At 39.6% G+C, this 26,111-nt stretch overlaps 2 protein-coding genes and 1 long non-coding RNA gene across 8 annotated transcripts in view; 2 read left to right on the top strand and 1 right to left on the bottom strand.

Moving 5' to 3' along the window:
* CMSS1 (cms1 ribosomal small subunit homolog) overlaps nt 1–26,111 on the top strand; it is a 248,560-nt gene that overhangs the window by 130,378 nt on the left and 92,071 nt on the right. The gene's annotated exons all lie outside the window — the stretch shown is intronic.
* LOC142415593 (filamin A-interacting protein 1-like) overlaps nt 1–26,111 on the bottom strand; it is a 162,810-nt gene that overhangs the window by 77,458 nt on the left and 59,241 nt on the right. The gene's annotated exons all lie outside the window — the stretch shown is intronic.
* Nucleotides 13,951–24,252, top strand: LOC142415632 (uncharacterized). Of its 2 annotated transcripts, none has more exons than XR_012777488.1 (3): nt 13,951–13,994; nt 14,696–14,856; nt 23,515–24,252. It is a non-coding gene; the product is annotated as an uncharacterized LOC142415632 (long non-coding RNA). The 2 variants fall into 2 exon arrangements; XR_012777486.1 differs by lacking the exon at nt 23,515–24,252 and adding an exon at nt 18,695–18,809.

Genomic DNA, 26,111 nt, shown 5'->3' with positions numbered 1-26,111 from the left:
GGAGAAACCTGAGAGGAGGAAAGGGGGAAACACACGTTCCATCTCCTGCGCACCCTCTTGCTCGCGCACTTGCTCATGCGCTCTTTCACTCACTGTTGTCCTTTCCTGGCAATCTCTTCTGTTGGTTAAAGACTTACCACATTTGAGAGTTTAAGACTGAGCAAAGCTTTAATTGCCAGTCAAGAGAATTGCATTAGTTTCCTTCTGTCAGCTACCCTCCTCCATAGGCTCTTCCTGCTTCTGTCCAAACTGCCATGCATTGTTGTGTACTCCATAAAGGACCAGCAACCTGGACATTGGAGCACCTGCTTTGGGCTACAACAGAAGTAGAGAGGGAATGTTGCATCAGCGTGCAGTGCACGTACATGTACTGCACACACAGCACAAGGCTGGGCCATATGGATGGCCTCTCTACAGTGCAATTTTCTTCTTTTTCTGAATAGACAGTAGCTTGGGGGCAGGGAGGAAAGAAGAATCCGCTGTGAAAAAAATGTAGATTTCAGTTCCTTGAGAACAGTTTTTGCCCTGGTTTTATAGAGTCACTTTATGTCATTCAGTTAAGAAAGTAGTTTATAGTCCTACATCTTGAGTACAGGTAGAAACACTACTTCTTTCATCTGAGTTCTGTCCTGTGACTTAAAAGAGCCATGTTCCTACAAACAAACAATCTGTATCTTCTGAAGGTTTTCATTATCACAAGGCTCATAATCTGGGAAAAAAAAAGAAGTATGGATTCATTATTTATGGGGTTGGGGTTTTTTTTTGGTTTCACCTGTCTGATTTTTGTATCCTTTCCTGAGTGTTCCTCTGGAAAAAAAAAAAAAAAAAAAGAGAGAGAGAGGGTAAAAATGAGTTAAATATAGATGTAGATTACATCACTTGGTCTGTAGTACTTACATTTTCTACAAGGATACTAGTTTACTGCCAAAATATGACTCAAAAGATCAATAGCAAACAATCTGTACAAGTTTACACAAGAGAACTGAAGTATTTCACTCCGTAAGCATTGTGCTTTAAAAGCACACATTGCAAAAATAGATACTTCTTGAGAAGGCTGCTTTCTTAATTTTCACTGTTGCTTTCAGAAGTATGTCCAAATAGTTACAGGGTTTTTTTTTCCCTGAGAAATCTATTGCTGCACACTGAGCATGTAGGGGAATTGGAAAGGCTGTGGCTCGAAATGCTTGGCACTTAACAGAGGTCAGTCATAATATTTCTGTCCACAAAGACAGTCTTAAATTAAAAAAAAAAAAAATTAAGTAATTCTTAATTACAAGTTTGATGCGTTTTTATTGTAACAAAGAATTCAAATGGAGGTCTGAAAGGTGCATTCCTGTTTAAAGGTATGCTGGTCATGGTGGCTGTGATTGAGGGAGGTGCATTTCCCATGTTTTTATAAACATTGTTATGCAGTGCATGTAATTTTTAATGTACTTTGATTCCTTTAAAACCCTCTGGGTTATTTTATCTAAAATCTGTGTATTAAGAAGTGAACGGTAGTTTCTCCATGTCTGTGCTTGGTTAGTGTTCTACAGAAGAAAATTATTTGGACAACATAATACTGCACTAATAGACATATCTCTCATTTTTGTATAGTCCTTTTTTGTTGACAGTGTCAAACATTTTGCTCCTTAGTCATTGTCTTTACAGTTCTTCTAATCCTCCCTATGTTGGTCCATTTAGCAAGTCAAATGTCGGAAGAGAAAAGGAAGGAGGGCTGCCCACTCTCCCCTCTTTTTTAATCTGAGATTAAAAAATTACATACAAATCTATCAAGGTCTAGGAGGAAAAATTTGCAGTTTAGGATTGAATCCTGTCCCTTTTGTTCAGCTCATGCATTTTGTTAAACTCTTTGGCTCTTGACCTAATATTATCTACACAGCAACTGATAGTTAAAGTCTCCACAGCATTTACAACAATTCCAGAGGTGTCCTGACCATCTACAGATAGTAATGTTTGATAGCACTGGGGTTTTTTAGGCTTTAAATGTTTGACCATGTCATAGCTTTTAGATTTGAGAAAAAGCACACATTTTAGAAAAGCAACTGAGAAAAGTAGACATTGGATTATTAAAAATTGGGGTAGGTAGGACAGAAGGGCAACTCAGGTAGTCAAGGCTTTCAGCTCTGGGTTTATTGCTGAGTGTTCCTTCAATTTGGCACTCATCTATTGAGATTGTGAGAACAACCTTCATTATTCTTAGCAGTTTACCCACCTCAAAGTTTTGTTCTCCTTTTACAGAGGACTTGTCAAAATGCTATGACAACTAGGCTGGTTTTAGACAAACAGACCCTGGCTCTAAAAAGGCAGTAAGTCTGCAAGTCAAACGTGGAGGGCAGCCATTGGCACTGGAAGAAGTAAGAAAGAAGTAAGAAACCACAGATTGTTTTCTCGTTGGATGAAGAGCTTAAAGCAACGTAAAGTTAATTGAAGAATTCCTTGAAAGTGAAGTCAGCCTAAAATAAAAGCTTAGGGGTCTATAATTTACTAAATGTGAAAGCTTTGTAAGCAGTAGTGAACCTAAAAGTTTGAAAAGAACATATTTTAGTAAACATATCTGGCTTGTGTTACGGACTGTCCTGTTTTAATTATTTGTCCAAATAATGTAGATTTGCAGTAGGATCTCTAATTAGGCACGGTTTGATTTATTGAGCTGGCCCCATATAAACCATGATGTCATGCTGTACTGCTCAAAATTACAGCTCTGCTCTTGCAGTTTAAAGGCGATTATTTTTAACTTTGGAATGTTTCAGTTTTGTGCATCTTGGCTTTTGGCTTTGTGAACTTAAGATGTTCTCTGTTCCCCTCCTCCTCCCTCCCCCAGATCAAAGCAATTTGCTGTAATGTAACCAGAACAAAAACCATTGAAATGGAGTTCTGAGCACTCTTGGCTTTAAATGTTGTTGGTAAATAAGAAGAAAGGCAAAAATATTCATGCTTGCTGTCAGGGGGGTTGAGAAATAGGTACGGTAGGTATTGAACTATGTTTTGCCAGGTGTCCAGATGCTGATGCCGTTCCAGAGCAGGAATGCTTCATTTATGTCTCTAAAAGGTCTTAGTTTTCTTCTGATGCTGTAATTGAAGAAAAAGAAAAAAGGGAAAAAGAAAAAAAGAGGGGTGGGGACAGGCAGGATCTGCACTGCCTGTTACTGCAGGTAATAATTATTTACTAGGAACAGGAACTCTCATGCACATGAGTTTGTACTCATATGTGTTGCATTTTCTGCTCGTTTCTCATTTGAATAGGAAAGTTTGCCTTTAGTTAAACCCAGGTCTGTTCCAAATGCAACGGGAAGGCTTTTCACAGGAGAGTTTCTGCATTTCTGTACAGAGGAGGTCTCACTTCTGCAGAAGTGAGCAGCATCCCTTCCTGCCAGCATCCCTGATCTGGACTTGTGGGCAAAGGGGCAATACACAGCATGGCATGGAGGAAGGGAGCCCTTAGAGTTAAGTCAGAGTATAGTCTCTCCTGCCAACCTCTTCTAGCATGTTAAAAAGAGACTAGGCATTTCAGGACAGGGGGAGTGTATCTGTGGAGGTGTCAAGACTAGTTTAGGCTGACAGCAGCTTGTCCCCTTGGGAAGGGAACAAGAATAAAGGCATGGAGGTGTCGCACTTATACTGGAGGCACTTAATTACCTGTAGATGTCAAAAGGTGGGAGTTGTGTTGGGAGGCTGTGGAGGAGAAAGGCAGACTCCATTTTCTAACAGAGCAATAAGGAGAATTTCTGAGTGGGAGGGGAAGGTGAAAATGTTTTCCTGTGGATTTTAGAGAGAAGACTCTGTGAGCTGCCCTGGTAATGATTGCAGTGTTTCAGGCTCGTGTAGGTTGAGAACAATGCACGTTGAGTCATTGCAAAGCTATACTTCTCATGAGGAGCCTTGATTACATAGCAGCTGACTCAGTTTCTATGCTATAAATTGGGTATATAAACTAGATTACTGTTTAAAAGACTCATAAAAAGCCATGGGATTTCTTAGGATTTTTTATAAGGGTATTCTCAAATGAGTATCACATTTTTAATATAATTAGTTGTTGACTAAACATATTGTTTTTAGATATGTAACTGCTTTTAGTCGTCCTATAGCTAGATTCAGTTTAGCTAATGGAGGGTGGAGAGAATGCTGCTTCAGGGAGAAAGGGGAAAGGAGTTCATACTCTCTCTGTGCTTTGGTGCCAGTGAACATAAATGGATGGAAAGTATGTGCAAGTTTGCTAACAAATGCTATGTATAGTGGAAAGATTTTATGTCTGAGTTCAGTTTAAAAAAATTACATTTGAATTTGCTTGTTTTGACCTGGCAAAGTTGCCAACTGAAAACAAATTTAACCATTTAGAATAAGATGAAAGCCTTAATCTTTTGAGCATTCAGGTGTCTGGTTGGCAGGCAGTAACAGGGGGCCTGTAATGTCTTGATTGTAACATAGTATCAATAGAAATTTAATAAAGTTTAACATTCAGTGAGTTTCCATCTCTTATTGATTGTAACCGTCTGAGAAACTTTTCACAGTGGCTGAAATCTCTGAGAAGAGCCAGCTTTTGGTGATGGGCAGACCACCTGTCTTGTTTTGATGAAATGAAAATAAGTGGTAGATTTCAGATAATTCTGTGATGAGATGCTCATGTTTCGTCTTGCGTTAACAACACATATATGTCTTTTTATATATCAATCACAAAATCTGAATAGAATCTCTTTTCCAGGATGGTAATTAGCAGATAGTTGAAATGGATCTTGCCATGAGATTTGAATGGAGTGACTGACTATCATCCACTGTGTGTCTGGGCACATGCATGCACATGCATTGGTTTTGTCCTCATTTTCTTTAATGAATCTGGCAATATACTTGGTACTGAAACAGAAACAGTCAGACTTTGAGGAACTTATGACTGACAGCAGTTTAATTCTTTTATGTGTAAGAAATGACTGATGTAGGTTTAATTTTTTTTTTTGGCAGCTCTTTTCCTGACATTTACTTGCTGAAACTGGTCTTGGAACTTAGAGGAACAGCTTGCCTCTGAGAGGCATAACAGCTTCTCTGTCACTTTACGTCTTGTCATTAAAACTGGACGTTCACCCACAAGCTGTCTCGCAACTCTGAAGTTATGGGTTTGAAATTACTCAGTGAGGATCTTTAGCCTGCAGTGTATGATGAAGTGATACTAATGGCCAGACAAGATAAGAGGGTGATGATGAATGTCATGAAAAACTAAATAGGGAGGTGGGACAGGAATGTGCCTGCTGTGATACCTCTGGAATTGCCAGGAGGTCACCACGTGGAAAGTAATGGCACTTTCCAGTTACAGTACTTCCAGTAGCTTCCTTTTCCTTTTTCTCTACAATGTAAAGCTGTTTATTGTCACATAAAAAAACAGTCTCTTCAATAACACGTGCCTGAAATTATTTTCTTGATACTGATGCCAAAAAACGACTGGGATCACAACGCACAAAAATACTTGAACAGAGAGATAGAGGTGATCAAATCTGGTGCACAGGGAGTCTCATGAATGTGAATTCATGTGAATGACATGAAGGCACATGGAGGAACACATCTGGCAGCCACGTAATTTGAACAAGTCCCTTGGCATTGATTAATGGTGCGGTGGTCACATACAAGAACTTACCACACATCTCTCGCAATATTCCTCTACCCCCTCATTCCCACTTTCTCAGCTGCAATTGTTCTCTGGCCTGTTTTGGTCGGAACAAGCAGGCTCAACCAAAAAAGCTAAAGAAGCTCATCTGTACTAACGTGTCGTGGGTGGAAATGGTTATGGAGTGATCATGCAAGCAGCTCAGCTAGCTTGAGGAATGTTGACCTGCCCTGTGGCAGTGGGTGGGAAAGGGGAGATGTATCCTCTGAGGAGAGGTGAATCCTGACAGAGTATGCATGCTCACAACCCATGATGGTGTCTGCTCTGCATCTGGGGGTTGAGAAGGCAGGTATACATACATTATTGTCTGACTGCTGTATCTTAGTTTGCTAACTTGAATGTGGTTAGCAGAGAAGCCATGATGCCACAGGTCAGAGTGCAGTCTGTATGAAAGCTTAAACAGCATAAGTGGCTACACACTTAAAGGCAGACTGCTGCACTTGTTGGCAGAGATTAAAAATAGCACAGTTTTGGCATTTTGCAAGACCACTTGTGACTGGCATAGTGGAAGGTGTGCTTTTCCTCAAATGCAGCTACAGGTTTGCCTGAATAAAACTTTGGCTCATTATTGGTTATATCTGGAATTCAGGAGGCAATGCTAAGATGATTCACATTCATTAATTAAGCCTCTAGCACCATCTTGGGAGGCAAGTTTAGAGAGGAGGTAGTGGAGATGAGTAGCCTAAAGGTGCACAGGGAATCTGGTTCAGAGCTGAAATTAAACTTTGGCTCCAGGCATTGTGCCTCTGGAAATTCCTAAACTACTCAAGTTTCATGTCAACACGGTCCAATTACAGCACTGTCATTTAGAGTAATTTATAAATCTGTATCTGTAGTGGGTAAGATTTGCATAAACCACATCCATTAATAATAAAAGAACTGCTATTAAATAATTAAGTAATAAAAAGATCACACCATCAGTAACATGATTAAACTGTCTAAGAAAGGCTATTGCTTCTTCCTATCTGACTTCTCCTGAGCACTGAGGAGCAGATGTATTGTGTCAGACCAGTGTCCATCTAGCTCTGTATCTCATCTCCAACCATAGCCATTAGCCACAGAAAGCTTACAGGAATGAGGCAAGCATACAGTCATGCTTGCTTCCCCACCCCCCATCTTGCTGTTTTCGGCAATTCTGCTCAAATTCTATTCTGAAATCTATTTTCAGCTTTGAATTTTGGAAATTGTGCATCGTTGTAGCAACATATCCATAGTAATCTGTCTTTTCTTGTGAACAGTATGACTAAGCACACCCAAGCCTCCCTCGTACACATTTTGTAATCACCATCTGCTAGTGGCGTGTTGTGATATATACTTCCATTTGAGAAATTTCTTTTACAGCAAGATAAGTTCATCTGTCCACCACAGCCTAGAAAACTCCAGAAATGTGGTGAGTCCAATTACAGTGTTTGTTCTTTTATCCATTTGATAGAAGAATTAGTGGTTATGGGAACTACCAAAAGACCCTTTCCTGCAGGGATTTGAAGGGAGGTAAGGAAGGCCCTTATAAAATGTGGAAGGGGTTACTGTGCCTCGTGCTTTCTTCCCAGAACTCTGTAGCTGCCGCTTGCCATGGGTAGGCCTATCATTTATGTTAGCATCATGACATGCTTGCAGTGAATGGCTTTTGTATTGGTCAGAGGCCATCTGACCCACTTTGTGATCTTTTGAGAAAAGCCTTTTATATCTTTGTTTGTAGTTCTTCTGTGAGCATTGTTCTTTAAGAAAAAGAAGATCATAAAATGGCTTTATTAAAAATTACGAAAGTGGGTAATTAATTTAAAAAATATTTTTATAAGATTTTAAAAGAAAAGTTGGGATTTTTTTAGTAGTTATACTTTATTATGTATGGCTGCTTTTAAATATTGATGGAACAAGGGAAATCAGAAGAACAAATTTCCCCTGGTTTTCATTGCGGGGCACATGGGTCAAACACCCAGCGTGGTGTTCTCGGAAGAAATAGTTTCATTTTTCCTAATGTGGACATGCAGTACTAAAGCTTGCTGTTTTATGACTGAGCGGTACTAAAATGCTGTTTATTGTCAGTCTTTTCACATCTGAATCATGTTATTTAATCCAGATTTTCTTTGAAACCACTGCCAGACGTGCAGTATGGATGAATGCTTGGAGAAACCAATGGGTGTTAGGCACTCTGATGCTTTTAATTGTTTAGACTAATCATGAATTTGACATGTGGAGGGAAAATGCTTATTTCTGTTCTCTGTCTATTTAGATGTACACATTGAATGAAGGGTATGGATTTTTTTTTTTTTTTGAAGAAAAAGATAATTATGGGGAATATAGTAGGCTTTTGCTTTGCTTATGCTATGCATTTGGAAACAATGTGTGTTGAGTTGGTTTTATGCAGTGCCTTTGTAATCAATGAATGTATTTCTCCTTTGTTTTGCGTGATTCTTTCATGCAGAGGCAGGTGAGAAGAGGAGCATAAACAAAGATAACGAAGTGTCTATACCCTTCTTTTACACTTATAATCCCATTTTCTTAGGTTTTATTGGCTTGTTTGCTTGGTTTAAAGCATAAGAATAAAAAGGAGAAGTGACTCTGTAAAAATATAAATAATCTCAGGTGATTCCTTTAGTGGACTCTCAAAAACCTGAGTACCCCTATTTTATGTAGATGTTAAAGACAAAATTGTGACTTCTATCTTTGCCTCTTATTTCCTGCACAGTGACTAATCATATTGTCATTTTTTTCCACCATATGCTTGTCTTAGCTAGCATTGTTCATAGCCATAATTAACTGCTGGCAGTAACACTGGCCAGTATATACTATAAAACAGTATTTGCTTTTATCAATAAATTGTCATACGCTAACAGCTTGAGCCTCCATCTGCATTAAAGTTCTTGTTGTTGCTGCTGCTGAGTCTTCGCACTTGGAACCGATACGTTGCAGAACAAGCTAATGCAAACTCTGCCACTGCCTTCTCCATGGGGAGCAGTCATTTGGATGGAACAAGCATTTTGCTAGGAAACAGAGTGGCATTTTGTTTCTTTGCGCCTACATCCAAATCTTATCAACCAGCCTGAGCAGGAGGAGAAAAAAGTATTTGCTGGGTTCCTTTCAGAGGGTGACACCTTCTCTTCCTGCAAATAAACACCAGCATATATTGATTTCTCGTGTGCAAACCGAAGGCAAGGGCTTCTCATTCCATCTGTTAAATCAAGGGTTTGTGTGTGCTTCGTTGCATCCTGATGTGACACAGGTTGTTTTCTCCCTTCTGCATCTCACCCTTTTAGGAAAAGTGCTTCTTTTTCTTTTATCCCTTACTTTACAAAGGTGACTGAAACTTGAAGAAGGGCTTCGGTACCTGGAAATTGACTTTTAGCTATAGGAATTAAATCCAGTAATAGATACTGCCTCTTTCCAAGAACCTTGTTGTGCCTGCAGTTTGTGAAGTATTTCAATAGCTTTCATATGATTTTGTATGTTTGAACTTCTGATTTATTTTTCTTGTTTTTAGACCTAGTCTTTATCAAGTATAAGTAATGAAAAATCAAAGAGCTATACCCAAGAAACAGGAGTTTCATTTCTGTTTGGAACATATGTGCCTAGTCATGATTGTGAAGGTTCTTTTTTTCTGTGTTCTTTTTTAAAACTCATGGCTAGAACATAGCATATGCTGTAATACTTTCCATTTGCAGAGCCCTCTGATGATTGCAAGCTGCTCTGTAAACGTTTTTTGGTTTGACAGTCATTTTTCAGAGTCTGGAGCCTTCTCCATTTTTGGTGGGAATGGGGCTAAGTGATTTGCTCAGGGTCACCCAGTGTATCAGCCAAAGCATAGTGGTTACATGGATCTGTACATTTTTTGCGTTTTTGATGCCTTGATTGTATTTTTCTCTGCATTACATAGAATAGTGTAGTGCAACATACCTAGAAAATAACTAGAAAAATTCTATGGGCTGAAAGGAAAAAGTCTGGAGAATAACTTGAGAGAGTTTGGAATCATTGATTATTACTTCCTTATATATTTCAAAAATAATGATCATTGAGAATAATAGATGAACTGAGCTACACTAGTAGTCTTACACAGATACTTCCTTTTGGACTTTCTTGGATCATACACAGATACTATTATTGCTAATGTGTAAACTTAAGCTTAGGATAATTTCTAAAATTCCAGAATAGAAAAAGTTAGGATAAGAAGTTTTGATTTGTACGGTCTCCCCCCCCCCTTGATGGATACAAGTGTGATACTTTCACTGTTGCTAAGTATAATCAAATCCTGCATACAATGATGGTGTTAGGAGAGGGGATTTTCAGTAACTGAACAACAGATCATTTTAGTAGTAGGTATATAAGGAAGGCCTCATGGAAGGATTTTGGTTTCCCTAATAAAAAGGTGCCTTTAATAATGATGGTTTTTCTTCCCCTTTTCCTCTTTTTAATTCTGATAATTTATGTGGACCGTTATTTCTGTTAATATTTCAGTCCTTGTGTTTTTGAAAAATACTTTCACTTTCAATAATACTTTTGGATAGATGATTGAATTCCCTATGTATTAAATAACTTGGGAATTTCAGGTTATTCAATCACGTAATTATAGAGGTTTTTTCACATTACTTTTTGTGGGTAGTGTATCTCCTTAAAAAGGAGTTCTTCTAGGGTGTTGAGAATGTTTTACAAAGATGAGTTAAATGAAACGTTAGTTCAGAAGCAATTTCTTGCATGAGAGGAAAGAACAGTTTTCAGACAGCAATTGTTAAGAAATTTAGGGTTTGGTTTTGTTGGGGGTTTTTTTTTCGTTGCTTGGGTTTTTTTAAACTATAGACATTTGAAGCTGATTTCTCAAAACAGTTAAAACTTCCATTTGGAGTGTGCACGATAGGTGTGCTTCATTGAGCAGTGGGCGTAGACCATCACTTCTCGTTAGTGCTCTGTGCAAGTTGAAAGCTGTTTACATTTGAGGTTAAGATACAGTTTGACAACTTGCCCCTTCCCTCTTTATTTTTCTTTATTGATAATACTAGTAGTATCTTAGTAGAAACATGCTGCTCTTCCCTGTGTTGCCCAAACCCTTCTCCTTGTCAGTGCCAGGCCATCCTCTGGCCCAGCTACTCTTCTCCTCTTCTGGCTAGGTCCCACTCAGGATCCCAGGCTGTGTGTTCCCCTTTCCTCCCAGGGAGAGAAATATCCTTCCTCTCCCACCAGTCCACGAACCTCTATTGTTAGTGGCTTTGATGCGGAGGAGGGTTGATGAGGATGAAAATGTAGTCAACATAAATTTATTTTACAGAAAGTAGAGTGCTTTCTGACATATTTCTGCTACCATGTTTCTGCTGTTGGTTTCTGATAGTTTCAGCTGTCATGTTTTTGTGGGTTGTCACCCAAGTTAAATCAGGTACACTTACATGTAACATAATTGTATCACTGGAAAGAGGAATGCATTTCTATCTCTCCTCTTCCCTGTGCCCAAACCCTTCTAATTTTCAGTCTCAGGATCCTCTGGCCCAGCTACTTTTCTCCTTTTCTGTGTAATTACAGACATCAGATATTTTAGTGATTGCGTTGACAGTGGGATATTGCCCTAGACATGCAACATTATTTATGAGGTGGATGGAAGTATTTAAAATGTTGCCTCACACAATCAATTGGAAAATGCTACTAGTGTGTAAAAATGAGGCTATTCTGATATTTGCTGAATTTTTCCCTGACTGAGAGGAGATTGAGGAGAAAATTTATTTCCTGTTCCATTTGCATAACCTGTTACTGAGTTTAACATGTTACATTTATTGAGCTTTTCAGTTTCTAATAAGAGATGTGGCACTTGGCAAGCTTATAAATGATATATTAAGGTTTCTCCCAGGAGTAAACTATGTATGGTTCCGGTTAATAACACTGGTATTCAGTAAAGAAGAGAGCAGACGTGATAGTGGTTTGGGAGGCAGCTGAGGTAACATCTAGGAACATCTGGTGGAAGTTTCCCTAGGAGCTCAAGTAACTACACAGATGCTAAATGTTTTTTTTCCCCATGTTCTACCCAACTTTGCTTATGATGTTTGTATGTTCATCACTGGAATGGACACTCCCCCTCCCCCAGTATACGGCATACATTTGAATCAGTGAAAGTTTGCCTCTGAAGCTGAAGAGAATGATTTGGAAGAATTTGGAAATGCTTTACTTAAAAACGCATCAATCAGTGCAGTAAGAAATCTTTTTGTCATTTCTCTCCAGTGTCCACTAATGGCTGTATGTAAGGGAGTCTGTACTACCTTGTATTAAGATCCTCTATATTTTACCCTAGGTCACAGGCATTATTTTACTAATCTACAGCCATCTCTGAGCCATTAATGTATGTAGAAACAGATTCAGCTTGGCTGTCACCTCTTCTCATAGAGTTTGAGCTGGTTTTTTTTCATAGACCTCTTCTACCTGAAACTTTGAAGATTTTTTGCACATAAGAATGGGTTTTGCCAGCTGTTAGTTTGATTGCTGAGACTGGAAATATAAAAAAACCCCAAATTAATTGATGTGTCTTCCTTTCCTTCCCCCCAGCCAAAATGCTGCCTTTTTTGGGGGGGTGGAACTCAACTTCATTAAGGTTATGACAAGAGCTGGGAATGTGATTAAACATTGATTTTTTTTTTCAGTAGCATCTTATCACAAGTATTTTTGGAAACGTTATCAGGCAGTCGTCACACCTGTACAAGTCACATTAACTCATTTAATCATCACAACAGAGTGAGGACAGACATTCCTATGAGTTTCAGAGTGGCTGCAAGGCTGTCAGGGGTGCCAGCAGCACAGTTGCATGTCCCAGCCTATGTGGTCAGAGCTACTTTACTGTTGGGTGCACAGTTTCCATTGAGTGTTACATTGATGGGGAAGGGCAGTGACTCTCTTCAAAGTTTTAAACTCACCACGTTCTTCGTGGCTTAAATTGGCCATTTAAGTTGGTCAGTGTCTAACGAACTCTGTGAAGAGACTGCTGTGGGCTGCACTGTGGTTAGAGCAGCAGTGGAGCTTGTTGCCAAATATTCTGTCTCCTTTTGGTTGGCCTGAACAAAAGCTGGTTGGTGATGCAAGCTAAACATGGGTGGGATAGAGTGGGATGCCCTCTGGCATGACCGTGAAGAATTACCAGAGACCATAATGGTGTTCTCATTTGAGAAATCTTGTTTAGAGTTTTTCCAAGAATGCATAATTTCAAGCTCATGTTGTCATGTCCCTTGGCTATCCCACTTAACATTTGGAAGATAGGCATGAATGTCAATTCATTTTAAATAGGCTTAGCCTTCATGAGTCATGAAAGTGCCTCTTCTTAGATTTAGCTTACCATGATGATTGTAATTGACTGATTGTAATTACTGGTTAGAGGCTCCAGCAGGTGCTAGGGACGTCTGTCTGTTTCTGAGCGCTGTGGGGTTTTCCTGCCAGCTGAACACAGACTGGGTGGATCAAGGAGTTTCTCTTTCTATTAAGTGATGTTTTAGATAAATTGGAGTAGTTCACAAATATGTTCAGTTTTGATTCTTCCTATAAAGATCCCTCTAATTTTTCTTGTGGGGCTAAGGCAGTGCAAAATTCCAAGCTCTTCATCATGTTTTCAACTTAGCATATCTGACAAATTTGGGCTACCATATACTTTCCACATTGCCCCCAAATGGAGGAAGGATAGGGAGCTGAAAAGTCCTTCACCTTGCTGATTACAATCTGAAAAGTGTTATGCTACCCTGTGCAATAATTCTATCTCATGGATGAGTGATATGGTGCTTTTGGTTTCTTTCGACTCTCTTCTGGTTTACATTTTTCTACTTTGTGTTTTCTGAGTACTAATTGCAGTATGTTTTCAAAATGGTAATATGGGCAGTCGCTAATTAAAAGGAAAAAACCTGAACTTTGATGTATGCCAAGTTTCACTTGCCAACAACTTTGGCCACATGACCAACTTTGGGAGGGAAAAAATGGAGGCAATCCCCTCCCCCCATAAATTCTTAATTACGATAAATGAGTTGCTGTATTATTAGGACCATAACCTAATGGCCATACAGCTAAATATTTACTTGAGAGTTTATTTAGTACAGCCTGCTTTCTTTTTAAGCTACAGATTTCTTCACTGCATCCTTTCTTCAACTCTTTGGCCTTCCTAAACTCATAATCTCGGTATCTGTGATGTTAAAGAAACCAGAGTGTGAGGTCAAAATTTCCATTACATAGCTAGAGAGGAATTTCAAGGAACAATGCCAAAATCACTTAAAAAAAAATAAATTTACAGGAAAGATGACTCATCAATCAACAATTGCAGTTCTAGAAAATAGAATTAGTTGTATATGTTCTGGGTACAGAGAGAGACAAAATGCACCCGGCCTGACAGGCAGAGGTAAATCAGGCTGATTGTTTGTTTGTTTTCAGAGATTTTTACTTTGACCTCTGCTGCTTTTTCACCCTAAAAGGAGGTCCCTAAGTAGCACACAGCTTCATGTTGCGGGAATCAATGCCTCCTTAGAGCTGCAACTATCTAGCAAAAAGAAGAAGATTTTGTGGCTTGTTGTGGCTTGCACTAATTAGCCAAGCAACTGAAGGACAAGGGGAACGGTCTCCTCCTGTGCTTAACTTCTCTTGTAACTGTAAGAAATTTAACATGAGGCCACCCGAGAGACCAAAATACAGCATTTTATACTTGATGGAGGTGACAGACTTCTGCTTTAGTAAGCAGTAACATGAGTGTGAAAAAGGTGTGATGAAGGGCAGTTTCCTTCCTTCTAAAATACTGAATAAGCAGCGCGCAGGACCGAAGGTCCTTCAGAGGGGGAAGTCTGTTGAGCTATGGCAGCATCTCTGGGGGAGTAGGGCAGGCCTGCTGCTTGTGGCATTTCGTGTTGTGCCAGCCCTTCAGTGGGGAAGGTACTTTTCTGGTGCTTCTTGTCTTCTCTCCCCCTTGAGCTGCCCAGTCTTTTTGCTGTGTTAACCTTACTTGTGAAGAAAGTAAGGAGTGCTGGGACTTTAAGGGGATGGCACTGGAGATGAATCTGCCACATCCCATGGCTTTTTGTAACCCTGTTTGCTTTCTTGTCTTAACAGGGGGAAGGGAAGGAAATGGTGTAACCACTCACTGTACCTCTCACAGATGGTAGACTGAATAGTTTGCACATATGGATGTCTCTCCCTGGCACTAGACATAATGGTTCTGTAAAGCTTTCCTGCTCATGAGACACTTCGGCAGAATAGCGTACCAACTAAAGGTGTGACTTCTGACTGTGTTGCTCTTTGGCCTTAGAATGAATTTAGTCGGTATTGTAATTATTTGTAAGTAGGAAGCACGCTCTTGTACCCTCCGGTCTGTATGTTGTTTTTACGCATTTCCCTATTATTCTTTCCTGGAATAATAGTGTGGCAACAGTCAGACATGAGCAGCCTTGCAGTACATGCTTTTTGAAAGGGAATGTGGACTGCAAACAAGCTCTGTCTGCCATATGTGTTTTACTGCATTTAAGCTTGATGGTTCTCTATATTAGAATTCTGAAGATGCTATAGCATATTTTGAGCTCACTTCACTTATTGAAGCAGATAATGTTTGTAAGTGTGTGCAGGCTGCCTGTTCCTTCTAGAGCCTAAACCTGGCAGAGGCATGGGGACATCCTCTCTCTCGGTGTTGATGGGGAGAGTGCTACAGGTAAAGGGTTGCACTTCTCAAACTCAGTAATTTTGAAAATACTTGTGAGAAACAGCTGAGACTCTTCAGAGTAGAGGACCTGTCACTGAACCATTCCCTAGTTCCCACCATTGGTATCAGATGCATTTACAGCAGAGCACTGTGGGGCTCAGTGAGGGCAAGTCTGTGCCATGTGCTGATTCCTGCTGCAGGGCAGAGTTCAGTGCATGTCAGCAAACAGCTCATTTTAGGTTAATATGAATGGGGGCAACAGTGATGTGGTTGAAGCGTCCTTTTGAGGGTTAAATGGGAGTGCTGAAGAAAGCAATGCATTCCTTCATCCAGTTCCCTTTTCCTTAGGTTTTGTCCCTTCACAGCTTGGATTTCTGGGGTTTTTTTTGTTTTGGTTTTTTTTTTGTAAGTGCTAGTGCAGAGAATTGGGTCATGGATGACAGATTTGAGTGATGGCCACAATACTTGCAGCTTTCAGAACACAATATGAGGCCCATCTCTTGGCTTAGCCTCGCCCTCAAGGGTGATAAGGAAACAAGACCAAAACAGTTTCTCCCACTCTTCCTCAAGAAGTATTCCCTTTTATCCTTAGAGGTTGGAGAGCCTAGCAACTATCTGTCTGTTTTATTTTCCTTAAGATGCTGTGATACCATGGTGATGAGTTATTAATAAAACTCCAGGCAGATGGAAAGAGCTTTTAACTGAGTAACTTCTTGGTTTGGGTTTTTTTTTCTTTCTTTCCATGCACCCGAGAATAACCATATATGAACAAATGTCATGATTTGGTCTGTGGGGCAGAGTAGCTGAGCATTTAGCACAAAAATACAACTTAATCTGCAAATAAATCAGAGCAGACTTTTTGCTTAAATGTCAAAATACCACCATGTTTATAGAAGAGCAAATAACTGTAAAGCACTGCATGCATTATTTTAAATATATGAACATAATGAATTAGATCTGAGGTTTTTTTCTGATTTGTTGCATTTCTGAACATATTATGAGCTATTATAAGTGCAGTAACAGAGTTTCCCATACAGCACAGTGCTCTGCTTCAGTGGCACCAACTCAAAATTCTGTAAGTCTTTATACTAATGTGCAGTAATCTCTATAACAGAGACACTAATCCCCTCTTCTGATATGGAACTTGAATTAAAAAATCTGTAAAATGTAGCTTTAAAGCAGCTTTTGGGAATTATTAATTTGTAAGCCCTCCACCAGTCATCCATACCAATAGGAATGTCTTTATAATAACAGAGCAAAGGGGTAGTCACGTTTAGGAAAAGCAGCGAAGCCTTGGGGTTTTTGCCTCCCCCCCCCGTCAAAGTGTGACTGGCATTAATTGCATAACACAAGCAGCAAGAGGTTGGTTACAAATGGTGTAAAATTGTTATGTTGTCCTACCCAAATGATACATACTGACTCTCTTGTCCAATTTTAGTGTGCTGCAGTCAGTTTACAGTGTGCTTAAGCTACTGTTAAAGGTTTGGGGTGATAATGTCTTACATGGCAACATTACAAGCTTCCTGAAGTTCTCATTATCAGCTGCTCAGATGCTGATGGAAAAAAAGCAGACATCTCCACAAATGTTGAAAGCTGGACAGAAAAATTCTTTTTAATATTTCACTTATTAATTTCAGGTGATTGTAGTTATTGAAAGCATAGGCCCTTAAAAGTCTCCAAATGCCTTGACTTCCAAAAAGGTTTGTTTCCCATTTTGTGGCCTTGAGCAGGAATTGAACCGCTGTCATGAAAACCCCCGAGTAAACAGATAAGACACACCATGATGTGCATTTGTGATGTCTGTAACACCCAGTGACGTAGATAATGCTGCGTCCCCTTCTGCTTTACGTGCATTGTGAAAGGGATTGTCTGTGGCCAATATTTTCTTTGAATAAGGTACAGTCCTGGTTGGAAGTCTGTAGCTAATGTGTTGGGGGGGTTCCAGGCACTTACCTAATTAACACAGGGACAGCATCTAGGTCATGTTGGGCTTCTCCATCCCATTGAAATTTAATGGGATTAAATGTGTAACTTCTGTAGGAAATTCTGAAAACGTTATCCATGATACATAACCTTGTTTCTTTCCTTTCCCCTACTCTCTGGTATGATAATCCCATGACCTTTAAATGGAAGCCTTTTTCTATATAATCTGAAAATTGCCTTAAAAATACTATAGAAAGATCAAAGCACACTGAAGAACTGAGAGCAAAATTTACATGACCTCTTAACTGAGGTATTTGTAAAATATAGGTGATGTGTCGGGAACTGCTGTGACATTTTATTCCATATGGGGATGTAAGTGATTTTGTAAAGCATTCCAGGAGAGTGAAACAACCAACAATCTTTCTGCTGTGTGCGTGAGGTACTTAATTTTTTTTTTTCCCCCTGCCAGGAATGCTTCTTTCAAGTGGAAATTATTTTTTTGTCATTTTGGGGTGGTTGTTGGGTTTGGGGTTTTTTTTTTTTTCTTTTTCTCCTTTTTCTTTTTTTTTTCCTTTTCTCCTTTTTTCTCCTCCTTTTTTCTCCTCCTTTTTTCTCCTCCTTTTTTCTCCTCCTTTTTTCTCCTCCTTTTTTCTCCTCCTTTTTTCTCCTCCTTTTTTCTCCTCCTTTTTTCTCCTCCTTTTTTCTCCTCCTTTTTTCTCCTCCTTTTTTCTCCTCCTTTTTTCTTTTTTTTAGCAAACAAACAAAGAAGCAAAACAAGAATTTTCATCTGGAAAATGCACTATTATTTGCCAAACTAGCCTTTTTAGTAGAAAGATGTAGGAAAAGGGACATTCTTGATGAGGCAATGGTCAGGGAACCGGGAGGAAGAGGTGTATTGCATGTAAGTGTTTTGCTTTCCTTTGGAACAATGATGCTCCTATGCTTTTGAGGTTTCACCAACTCACAGGATAAAATGTTGAGCTATTAAAACATGGAGTTTTCTTTTCTCTGTTTCAGGTTGGAGTTCTCGTAGGTGCCAGGCTGGGCTCTGTCCCCTGTGCATGGCCTCCTGCGGAGCTGTGTTGTGTTGCAGCTGCTCTGTCCGTGTTTTATTGTAGAGAACCACACTGTCATGTTGTTTTATCATAGGAAAAGGGAAAGCATTTCTCTCAGCAGCCAACTAAGTGTCCCTGTGGTTTTTAGGAATATACAAGAGGGCTCTGTTGCTACTGTTCATTATTTTTATTTGTGCAGCGCCTAGGGGCTTCACTTTTGAGCCTTGATGTTAAACAAGGTGCTTTATGCAAACAGCAGAAAGATTATTTCCTCTTTAGAGAGCCTGATTCCATAGTGCAGTGCAAAGATGTGCAGAAATAACTGACTAGTTTTGAGTGAGCTTACCCAGGCATTGGAAACCTAAGTATGCTAGTGCTGTATGTTATGCTTGTGTGTTGTATTTGTGTAGATGTGCTACAAACTGATGCCCTATTCAGGGATTTACAGTGCTGTATTGGGCTGTGCAAATACCCTCAGAGAGAGGACGATGGAGTACAAGAGGTGACGGAAAGATGCAAACACATGCAGTGGAATTTAAAGGAGCAGCAAGAGGTAAAACAAGCTTGGGTTAGGGTTATGGTAGTGGCATTTCCTATGGATTTAGGCATGGGTTTTTTCTTCCCTTGAAGTAAATGCCTTTAGAAGGAGCCATGAACCTCATAAAGCAGGGAGTAAAGAATGATTTGAGGAGGTCGGGCATCATACCCAAGAATCAAAGGACTGAGCTGAACAGTGTGTGGCTGAGGAGTTCTTCCCATGACATCTTAATGATGTGAATTTGGTGTACAGGTAGAGGCAGACACCCTCTGGAAAAACAGTTTGTGATAAGAGTTGGAATATTCTTTCCTACAACTCATTATTTCTCCAGTTTACGAATTGCGTCACCATATTTGGGATCCTGGACACTTATTGCCTGATAAGGAGAAGTTGTTACTATTTATAATTTGAGCTGCTGTGATGTCTAAGTGCTTCTGTAAGAAAAAATGTAATATGGAAGATAATATAAACTGTAAAACTAATGAGGGATTGCAGTACAGATGGCCTTGTGTGTCTGCTTTGCAGGCTGTATTTTGCACTGTTCATTTTAAATTTCTGTTCAAGGAACCAGAAAACCATCGACTGCATGGTAGGAAGTGGCTTACTAAAGGCGTGCTCTAGAACAGGCCATAATGCTAATGAAATTTCAGTGCTAGTGCAAATGCACAAATGAACTTTTAAGGTGATCAAGGAAGCAGTGCATTCATTAGTTTGATAGAAACTTTACGCAGCTTTCTTAAAGGTGTAGTTTGAACTGTACTAGACTGATGTTAGTTGCCTGTAGGATGGGGTTAGGTATACATTTGATTCCTAGCTATCTCGTCCATCACTTACTGTGAAGTTTGTAAAAGCTGCATGATCCTTCTCCTAGGGCTGTTGATTTCTTTTACAAAGAGCAGAAGCTGTACTACCTTCATCTCTCACATTGTACTGGCAGCCAGCAAATTCCAGATTCAAACCTTTCTTTAATTTTCGCCAATATGACATAAACGGACATTGCACATAAAAGAGCGAGCCATTGCATATGGCTCTTGGTACAAAGAGTATTACAGTAACAGAAATGCCCTGGTCATAAATTTATATGTGAATGGTAACCATGTGTCTCTGAATGCCTCCTGTTTCTCATTCGAGTTAAATGTTACTCTATCAATACTTGCCAGATATCTTGCACTCTTATGTCTCCGCAATATTTTTAAGCCTTTTGATGCCTTGCAGTTTTTGAAGTAGTCGTATTATTTTTAAGATCCTTAAATTAGGTCATAACAAAAATATTTCTATTTATCTAATCCATTTCCCTGTGTTCAGACTGCTTGGTGTACTGGAGCATGTAATAAAGTAGAGAGATTTAAATGGCTTGCTTCAGTATGAGAAGAAAATATTATGAAAATCACAAGTTTCCTTTAAAAACCGAAGCCTTTTCGACTGACTGCAATGTGATGGGAGTGGCTGCAAATGATTAAACTTCCTTGCAGGGGGTAGGATTTGTAGGATACAGAGCTCATGAGTCACTATTTCCAATTTTTGACCAAAAATAAAGAAAGGAAAAAGAAAGGAACAAGGGACAATCTGTGATTTCTACAGCTGGTGACTACTGTGTGTCTTCAGTGAAGTAAGTGTTGTAGTCTCATATCAGTTTTCGAGATGTTTTTGTCTGACTTAGGTTGGAATCCTGAAGCTATCCAGTCATCACTGCTCACAGAGGGGGAATGCAGGGGTTGTGCAGTTTCTTCTAGTTACACAGATTGTCATCTCTTGTTCATCTCGTTTCCTCTTGGCCAAAACCATGAACACATCTCCCTTAGTGCTTGTGACTGTCCTCTTGTACATGATCCTGCTCAGGTGAGTGAGAGCAAACAGTAGTTCCCTCATCACTTTTGCTTGAGGCTCCAGTCACACTGAGGGCAGATGATATTCACAGCTCAGAATCTAGGTACAAGCTTTTAAGATGCTGCTTTGTCCTGGAGTGACTCTCCATTTAACATCACCCATGCCCTGCCTATTTAGCTAACAACTTTTGCTCCCAGTTAGGTTCTTCTGACTTCTCATTCAAGTTGGATTTACTCAAAACAGTGGGTACATGAGAGCCTAGAGCTCCTAAGTAAAGATCTTGTTAGGAAGCAGTGAACTGATGAAGCATTTTGTCTGGATCCTGCTTATTTCAGAATAAGCAGTGCTTTCTCAAACAAAGCCTGACTGTACTCAACATCTATTAAAAGCACCCACTAGGGGTTGAGTTTGGTTTTTTTTTTTTCTTTAAAGAAAAAGGTCTGCTGGAATCACATAATCTTCTGAAATGTCTCAAAACTTTTCAAATGCTGGCAGCCAGCATAAAGCCTTTGCCTGATCCTAATCTCCAGAATGTAACAGGCATCATTGCCTAGCTATTTTCAGTCAATTCTGTGTACTGCACATCTAAAACTAGAATAAAACTGTCACAGCTCTGCTTTGCTTTCCAACCCCAACTGCTGCAACAGCCCTGTCCTATCTTTTTTTGTCCCCTTCAGATATTTAGAACAAAATCAGGCACTTCAGCCCTAGGGGTTTGTTGTTTTGTTTTGGTTTGTTTTCCAAGGTTGCGATATTCTTCCCGCTGGAGAAGCCTGCCATTTTTGTTGGCAGGCATTTGACTCCTATCTTTCCTGATCTTTTACTTGAATAAGCAGCTGCTTCAGTAACATATTTATTCATATTCATAATTCCCATATTCCTGTCAAGTTTTCAGAACAAACCTGAATGTTTTCTGGAAGCTTTTGTGGGATTTAATCCCAGAGTTGATGGTCTCCCATGGGCTATACAGCTCAGTATTGCCATGTGTCTCTGTCTCCCTTCAGGTGTGGTCCTCTGTCACAAGTTTTTTTGTCCCTGATTTGCTTTTCTCACTTCTCCAAATTCCAAACTTTGCCAGTCTTTATTCTTATTTGTACTTCCATTGCTTGGTGATGGGTTGTCACTGGTAGCTGTTGTTTGTCCTATGGTTCTTCTCACCCTCTAAGTTAGGAGTGAGATGACTTCCCTGACACTGCTGGTGAACTATAGGTATCTCCCTCTCCCCCCTACTCCTTCCCTCCCCCAAAAAAAGGATTTGAATATGTACTGAGACCTCTACAACTTCCTTCTAGATAACAAGCAAAGGTACAATAGTTGAGCTGTCATTCATGCCAGAAGCGGAATACCTAGTCCTTTAATTTTGTGTCGTTTGCTCTGGCATGTAATGGTGAAGGTACCTCTTTAGTGTGTGGGTAGAAAGAGAAGAGGAGGAAAGTCTATTGTAATTTTTTTATTTTTAAGGAAAAATAGGAAAACGTGCATGAACACAGAGGAGAAATACAAGAGTCCTTGAGCATGAGAGAAAGAAAATTTCTACCTTACATTACACAGCTCAGTGGAACTGGGCACAGAGGCACAGAAAGCATGAGGGATCGTACATTGACTGAGAGATTTTGAGGCAAGCAGGGGAAATTTATGTGATGATATAATGCATACTAATAATGCATATGATTATATATGATAATATGAGGTACATTAAATAAAGTTTTAAAAATTGAAGTCTACTATGCAGTAGTAGAAAACAGAATAGCATATGTTTGGAGGCTCCCTTCTCTAGGATCTTTCTCCTCTCTCCCAGTCCTGTCCTCACACCATCAGTGTTTGGCGAAAAGGCGGAGGGAGAAAGAGAGCAGTGTCCTTGGTGGACAGGGTTCCTAAAAGCTGAATTTGGAGCAATACATTGAGACAAAGTCAGTTGGCCTGTCCACATTATCTTTTGCACTACCATGCATTCTGCCCTTGTGTTTCTCTAAAAACTTCTTTTGTTGAATTTAAGTGAAGATTTGGTCTGATCTCTTTTTTTAATCCCTCTGCCAGCTTTTAATATAAACCCGCAGAATCAAGACATTCTAGGATTGATGTTCCATTCACCTGGTTCAGATTAGACTTCTTACATCACTTAAATAGGTTTTTATGGCTTTCCTGCTATAACTGCATTTGAATGCTTTTAAAAGTATTTTTTTTTATTGGACATGATAATATTTGAGGCGATATATTAGCTAATTGTTTAAATGTGCATTTAGACAATTGTTAAAATGAACGCTATTTGTGTTATGTAATACTATAAACCATGCATGCGCTGTAGTCTCTCCTTCAATTAAGAAACAATTAAAATTACAAAAGGTCCACTTCTTGACACCAAATTTTAATGCCTTTATGTTTGAGTTGCATCATAGCAGCTCAGGAGCAAGCTATCAGGACATTTTCATCCCTTTTAAAACTACTATGAATGCCTGTGTAGGAGTTGAAAACATACATTCTTTGAGTCTAATTCATTATGGAGTTAAACTGCAAGGACTGCTCCTAAATTCATTTGCCACATTTCTTAACATGACTGCAATGTGTAGTCCTCTCAAGGTAGAACAGCGCAGAAGTTCACTGGCGCTTTTTCAGCCCCCATAACAGAAAAGTATAGAATGTCTTTCTTATGTAACTGAATAGCTCTCTAAAATATTTAGGCTTGGAGTCTGAATTCCTATGCAGACCAAGCTTTTACATTGGAAAATAAGACTCACCGATATGCTTCATATTTGACCATGCACCACATCATCCACAGTATAAATTAGCTGGTTTTTAATTCACTTCAGTTCAACATTTTAATTATATGTTAAAACACAAATAGCTACAGGCCCCAATAATTCTCTTTGTGAACTGCTGTTTTTTTCCTTTTTAGATGATGGAAACTGCCTAGAGTGTTGAGACAAAGAAAAGATGCAAGACTTCATGTACAAAAGTCACTGAAGAAATACTGGAGTGTACCCTCAGGCTGATTATTTCATTCCCTCTCTCCCTTGCAGAACACATGTATCTCAGACCACGGTCTGGTTTAATACAGCATCTGTTAAAGTATTGCTTACATTCTGGTATAGGTTTTTGCTTTTTTGTTAAGGTGCATAGGTTGGACAGAAGTTTTATTACACTGTCCAGCTGGGGGTGAAATTGAGGTCATGGTCCACCCTTCTACCAGCTCTGGGACACTGCCCATTTGGGGTCGTGATTCATCCTTCTGTCAATTTTGTCTTCCAGTAGCTCTGAGGATGTCTATGTAATCGCTTAGGGCATGGGCACAGTGTTTGTTAAGATGTCGTTCATGCACAAAAGCCTGTGCAGAGCCACAAGCAGCCTAACCGATCAATTCTCTCTGGGCTTCCATGGCACAAATTGCACAAATTACATCTGTATCATGTGGGGGTCTTTAGCTCTCCTGTCTACATCTAATACTCTTTTCTCTTAAAATCTTCAACTGGATTTGATCTCTTCTCAGTCATGAGATAGGTAAATAAGATTGGATTTACCTCAACTACAAGCACAGCAAAAATCAGTACTGGCTGACCACATTGTTTTAGTTTGTAGCACAGATGGGATGCAAACTGCATTTTATACACAGGCGTCATTTACCCAGATGCCAAGTTCCATATACTCAGTTCCTGTCTTTAGTAAAGCACTTGGACACGGTAAGACATTAATCAGGGGCTTCATATAAATGTGGGTATTTCATGCCCTTGTTGGAGTTGACCTCCACCCTGAATTTGTCAAAGTAGTTACTGTTGTGTAAAGATTTGGTCTTGTACTTGGGCTGAAGCTGGTTGTTTTGAGACGAGCTCCCACTGTGTGGCTTTCCATGCCACCAAACCCACTGTGTTAGGCATTGTGTAGTTGCTTGGAGAAGGACTGAGTGAACAGAAAGAACAAATTACTTCGGGACTGAAGTACATTCATCCAGAATTTGTTATGGTACCAATTTGACTTTAAAGTGCAATCCTGTTTTAATGCCTAGGTGGATATAATTTTTACCCTAGAAAAAATGGAGGTTGCAGAAACTATGACAAGGATTTTAGGTTGCAGGCCTGAGGTCTAATTTGTTCCGGACTGACAGATGAGAAAATCAGTGAATGATTTTGTAGCTCAGGGTTGCTGTACCCCTTGTTTTCAGCAGCTCCAGAATCCTTTGCAGCCAAAACTTTTTTTAGTTCTTGTATATGCAGAGTTCAGATATGTAAACCCCTGTTGAAAGCTTATCCTTGATGTCTGTTGTCAAACTTCATGGACTGAATCAAAGAGATGCAGTTTTCTGATTCTGCTCAACTGGAAGCTGTTTCTGCTTTCAAAAAAATTCTCATAGGGATAGAGGGGTCTTGTTCATCCCCCACAGCATTAAGTTCCCCATACTCTTACACTATGTTTTTGCTGCTGTCAGAAGAGTCACTGTTGCCAGATGAGGATTACTGACAAGGTTGATAGGTTATGAGCTAATAAACTACGCTGTGTTCTTGTAGTCACAGCTGGGCTGCTCCCACACCTGATCTTCACAGAACTATTGCAGTGTCTCTAGTTTAGACATGTCTTTGGGCCTGTGTTAGTTGCCTACATGCAATGGGAGCTCTGCATTCTCATCCCTTATGCTTGCAACATCTTCAGCTTTTTCCTCATTTCCAACTTCTCTGATTACATTTATACGAGGATAGAATTCTGTCGTTTTATCCTGCACGCTCTCTCAATATTGGCTGCCAGATAAATAGTGTATGTTTCCTGTTCATTTCTTGTCTTAGACACTGATTTTGCCTGTTTAGGGGACTTTAAAGTTTGGCAAGGCTAATATTATAATGACAGTTATGTTCTTTCACCAACTTCTTCCTCTTAGCTTGACTGCTTTTCTGTTCCAGGGGAGAGCAATAGCAAATTTTCCTTTTTTGCTTTCACTGCTCAGCTTGATGCTAATCTGCCAGCATTTCTTTCTCTGATCTCTTATTGTCTGCCCAGCCTCAGTCTTGCTTCCTTTATTCTGACAGCTGCTCCAGACTCATCTTCTTTTATGTCCTCTCATATTTGTTTGTGTGTCATGTTTGTTGCTGCCTTTGATGTTTGGCATGACCTTACTGAGATCTCTGCTTGAAGGAACTTGCCTTACTAGTGGCCCAGAAGGCGAAGAGGCAAACCAAGGAGAGGAATCATCTGGAACCAATGAGTATATTAGTCTGCTATGACCAAATAGTTTTGCTTCTAGGTCTTTTCCCTTTTCCACCATGGGACAACATGCAATTTGTTATGTCTTCAGCCTGTGCCTTGCACACTGTGTATGCTTCCACACTGTCAAAAGTGACCAGGTACCAAAATGGACTGGGGCTTAGTTGAATGTTTCCTTTGGTATAAACAGCTGGTGGATTATTTTTTTTTTCCATTATGTGGCAAACTTGTTTTTAAGGACAAACAGACTTGAGCTGCCTTTCTCTCCCTTTGCAAGATGCAAATATTTTATTCCCCAAAATATGA

Source organism: Mycteria americana, chromosome 1 (assembly GCF_035582795.1).
Source record: "Mycteria americana isolate JAX WOST 10 ecotype Jacksonville Zoo and Gardens chromosome 1, USCA_MyAme_1.0, whole genome shotgun sequence".
Lineage (NCBI taxonomy): Eukaryota > Metazoa > Chordata > Aves > Ciconiiformes > Ciconiidae > Mycteria > Mycteria americana.
Note: the sequence above shows the minus strand (reverse complement) of the source record. Positions and strands in the feature narration are given on the sequence as shown.